The sequence below is a fragment of the Cyanistes caeruleus genome, unplaced genomic scaffold (assembly GCF_971803275.1).
Source record: "Cyanistes caeruleus unplaced genomic scaffold, bCyaCae1.hap1.1 HAP1_SCAFFOLD_166, whole genome shotgun sequence".
Taxonomy (NCBI): domain Eukaryota; kingdom Metazoa; phylum Chordata; class Aves; order Passeriformes; family Paridae; genus Cyanistes; species Cyanistes caeruleus.
In genome coordinates, this window is record NW_028255955.1 from 55,001 (window position 1) to 60,000 (window position 5,000).

Consider the following 5,000-nt stretch of genomic DNA (forward strand, 5'->3'; position numbering starts at 1 on the left):
GCCCGGCACGGCGGGAAAGGGACGCCAAAACCTCGCCTGCGACGGGAAGCGAATTGGAGAGGAGACCAACCCTGGCCGAGCACCGGACACACCGCCGTGGGCTTCCCCATGACAGAGAAGCCCCGGAAGGAGCCGGCCCGCCGGGGGCCCTCTCCGACGCGACCCGAAAAGCCTCATCGATCGGGTTTTGTTGGTGTGGGGAGGAGAAGAGAGGAGGAGGAGGAGGAGGAGGAGGAGGAGGAGGAGAAGCAAACGAGCGTGAAGAACAGGAGCGACGACAAGGGCCCCGCGGCCACGGTCCTGGGACAACGGCAACGGCAACCCCAACGTGCGCGCCCCACCGGCCGACACCGCCACGGTCCAGGCGGGCAGCGGGCGGACGGCCGCGGGACTCCGCGTGCGTGCGTGCGAGCGGGGAACTCGTCCCCGAGAGACCGCCCCCGCGGGCTCGGCGCCGTCGAGCCTCCTCGACGCGCCCCCGGGGCCCGCCGACGCCGGCGGGCCGCTTGGCTTTCGGGACAATTTCGGCTGATCGCAGCGGGAGGAGCGCGCGGGGGGTGCCGCCACCCACCCGCATCTGCGGACAACGGTTCCCTCTAACTGGACGACAACGGCAAAGATGGGAGACGCCACACACCCCGCCGGGGGCCGGGACGTCGGGGGTTTTCACACCCCTTTTTCCCCTTCCCCGAGGGGAACCCATCCGGGAAAGCGTGCGACAAAAAAAGGTTGCCACCGACCGCGAGAGGCCACGGGGCCCCCCCAAACCCGGCTTTAGCGCCCGGCCTCGCGGCGATCGGCTTTTTTTTTTCCATCCCCCGGAAAAAAACAAAACCAAAAAAAAAAAAAAAAACCGGGGGGGAAACGGCAAACCAGGAGCAGAAAAAAACGATAAAAAGGCACATGGCGCGTCGCAGGACCCGTGCTAGCCACGGGGGCCGCGGGCCCGGGGATGGGGGGTGGGGGCGAGGCCCGCGCCTCTCACTCCCCAACGACACCACCGCCACCCACGAGGTTTTTCTCCCTGCCCCCCTTCGCTTTTCGCTTGGGGGCGGGGCCCGCACGCCTCTGCGGACGCTTGGCTTTTTCTCGGTGCCGCGGCTTAGGGCCGCAAAAGGGAGCGGCGGGCAGAAAGCCCTCACACCCCCAGAAAATACGGAGGAGACCGGGCGGGCAGACCCCCACGCTCTGCCCCGCACGCCTACAAGCGAAAGAAAACGAAGCGGGGACCCCGTTCGCAACCCAGCCCGCCGGGCCACGGTGGCTCGGTCCGCACCGGCCACGACAACTGAGGAAGGGCGAGGCGCCGCCGCCTCGCCCGCGCCATCTCTCTCTCTCTCGGCCCGGGGGCATTTTTCCCCGTCGCGTTCGGGTGTCCGCACGCGGGCGGGGCCGGCCACCGCGGCCGGCCGCCGCCCCTGAAACAAATTCCGCCCGCAAAAGCGCGGGTCCCCGGCTTAAGGCCGAGGAAGGGGGAACGAGGGCCACAACAACTCGGGGCGGGGGACACAACCCGGTCTTCGGGGACGGGCCGGGGGTGGGGTGGTAAAGCCTCGAACGAAGCTCGAGCAACGGTTAGACAGAGGCGCCCCCGGCCGACGTCTGCCCCCGGCTGCCGGGCCCACACCGTGGCCCACCGAGACCGCCAGCCGAAAAACAAAAAAAAAAAACTGCACCCCGCCGAGGGGGGCCCCCCGGCTTAAGGCCGAGCACATAAGGGACGAGGCGCCGCCGCCTCGCCCGCCAGCCACCGGCATTCGCTTCCCCGCCCCAGGGCTGGGGCGGGGGGGAGGGAGGCGGGACTGGACCGGAATCGGCAGCAGCACGACCAGAGCGGGGGGGACCCGCCTGCGGCTTCTCTGCCTCCTCCACGCCCTTCCCTTCTCGCCTCGGCCGCCCGCGCGGCAACACTCTCTCTGGGCAAGCAGCACACGCTTCCTCGGCATCACGACAAGCTGGCCCCCCCCACCATCGGCACGATGGGTAGCACGGGGGAAGCGGGACGAGCCCCGCGACTCGGTCCCGCCGAGGCGGCAACACACTCCCTTCTCTCTCTGGGCAAGCAGCGGCAACGACGCCTCCTCGGCCTGGCAAAACAAAGCTGCCCCACCGGCACGATGGGTAGCACGGGAAGCGGGACGAGCCCCGCGACTCGGTCCCGCCGAGGCGGCAACACACTCCCTTCTCTCTCTGGGCAAGCAGCGGCAACGACGCCTCCTCGGCCTGGCAAACAAAGCTGCCCCACCGGCACGATGGGTAGCACGGGAAGCGGGACGAGCCCCGCGACTCGGTCCCGCCGAGGCGGCACACTCTCGGTTTCTCTCTCGGGCCTCCCTTGCCGGCGGCTCTCCCCTTCGTTTCTCTCTGAGCTCAGCGCCGGCGACCGGCCGGGCGGCCGGCCCGTAGCTTCGCCTCCGGAGGACACAGGCACGGTAGCAGCCTGGGGGAGACGACCCGTTACCTCGCTCCCATAATACGGAGATACGTGTCCGAGGCCGCCGATGCCTGCAAGTGACCGTAGCGTACGTGACCGGGGCAAAGCGGCGGCGCTAGCCGCCTCCTAGCATGACGTAACTGGAGGCAGCTGAAAACAGCGACCCCTTGGTGAACTTCCAGAGCCGGCGCGGACACCAGGTCTACCTCGACCGCGGACACCACGTCTACCCCGACCGCGGACAGCAGGTCTACCCCGGCCTGGGACAACACGTCTACCCCGACCGCGGACAGCAGGTCTACCCCGACCGGGGGACAACACGTCTACCCCGACCGCGGACAGCAGGTCTACCCCGACGGGGGGACACCACGTCTACCCCGACCGCGGACAGCAGGTCTACCCCGGCCTGGGACAACACGTCTACCCCGACCGCGGACAGCAGGTCTACCCCGACCGGGGGGACAACACGTCTACCCCGACCGCGGACAGCAGGTCTACCCCGGCCTGGGACAACACGTCTACCCCGACCGCGGACAGCAGGTCTACCCCGACCGGGGGACACCACGTCTACCCCGACCGCGGACAGCAGGTCTACCCCGACCGGGGGACACCACGTCTACCCCGACCGCGGACAGCAGGTCTACCCCGACCGGGGGACACCACGTCTACCCCGACCGCGGACAGCAGGTCTACCCCGGCCTGGGACAACACGTCTACCCCGACCGCGGACAGCAGGTCTACCCCGGCCTGGGACAACACGTCTACCCCGACCGCGGACAGCAGGTCTACCCCGACCGGGGGACACCACGTCTACCCCGACCTGGGACAGCAGGTCTACCCCGGCCTGGGACAACACGTCTACCCCGACCTGGGACAGCAGGTCTACCCCGACCGCGGGACACCAGGTCTACCCCGACCGCGGACAGGAGGTCTACCCCGGCCTGGGACAACACGTCTACCCCGACCTGGGACAGCAGGGCTGCCCCGACCACGGGCAGCAGGTCTTCCCCGTCCGGGAGACAAGGGTACCCCGCTGAAATTTGCCTCGTGTCCCGCCACCGGGCCAGGCCTGTCAGGCGGCCCCGGCCCTGGGTGGACCCAACCTCCCGGGGCCGCCCGCCACCGGGGTAGTCCTGTCGGCCGCCTCCGCGCCGGCCGCCCCCTGCGGCTTCTGACGCCGTGCCCGGCGGCGGCGGTGGCGGCGGCGGCGGCGGCCTGCCCCGGAGGCGGGAGACCGACCTGTGCGCCCCTCGGCCGTCGGGTAGCTTCGGCGGCCCCGTCCCTCCCGATATTGCCGCTCCCTAGACCGAGGCGTATTTTTGACCGTTGCTTTATTTTGCTTTTTTTCACGCACGCAGGCACGCAGGCACACGCCCTCACCCACGGCCACACGCGCACCCACCCCTTCCCTTCTTCTTTCGTCTTTTTCCCGAAAGGACGGCTCTCGCGTCGGGGCGGAACACCAACGCTTCGCCGGGATCCGAAATTCTCGGCCCATCCCATTTCCGTTCCTGCGTGCGCGGCCGGACGCCTCCCAGCCGAGCCGACGGGCGGCTCGCGGCCCGCGCCCGGCCTGCCGACGCGCTCGACCGGCCGCGGGGCGTCCCCGCCACGCCTGCGGGGAGCAGAAGCGGCACCGGCCAGCCGGCGGGACCTGGGGGCGGACAGCGGGGGAAAGGAAGCGGGCGGGAGGGTGCGGTGGGACGCGGCGGGAAGAAAGACGCCGGCCCCCGGCGTGACTCGACTCGAATCGCCGGCAGAAGCGGCGAGCGGGCGGGCGGGCGGCCGGCTCTTCGGCGGTCCGCGGAGGTCTTTGGCCCCGGGCCCGCCTCCGGGGGCTCGCCGCCGAGGCGTGCGGGGCCCGGCACGGAACCGCCGCTCCCGCGGCGGCGCCTTTCCGGGCTTTTCCCCGCCCCCTGCTGGGCGGGCGATGCCGGCCCGGCGGCCCCGCCCTCCGACGTCACCCTGCCTCGGCACCTCCTTCCGGGCTTGCCCCGCCCGCCCCCCTGCTGGGCGACGGTTCGGGCCGCCGCCGTCGGCCCCTCCCCGCCCACGCCCCGGGCGGCTCCTCCTCAAGCGGCCGGCCGCTCGGCACCGCGACAACGCCTGCGGGGGCTGAGGAGCGGGCCGACGGGGCCGCCGGCGGCCTGAGCCTCGGCGCCCTCCCTTTCCGAGGAAGCTTTCTCGCCGGCGCTCTCTCGGAGGCTTTCGCGCCCACGGCGGCTTCCTTCCCGCTCGGCCCCCGGCCGGCCCCGCCGAAACCTGCAGGCGGACGGCGGCCCCGCCGATCGAGCCAGGCGGGCAGAAACCGAGGCGGCGGCGGGGCCGCCGTCTGCTCGCGCCCGGACGGGGGAGGGAGCGCCGCCGGCTTCTGAGGGCTCCCTCCTTTCCTCTCGGGGAGACACGAAGGCGGCGACGCGCTCAGGCCGAGAGGGGCGGGCCGCTCGACGCGTCCCGCGGCGGCCCGCCGGCCGACAGCGGCTCTCCCCCGGCGGCCGGCCGACGGCAGGTCTACCCCGGCGGCCGGCCGACGGCAGGTCTACCCCGGCGGCCGGCCGACGGCAGG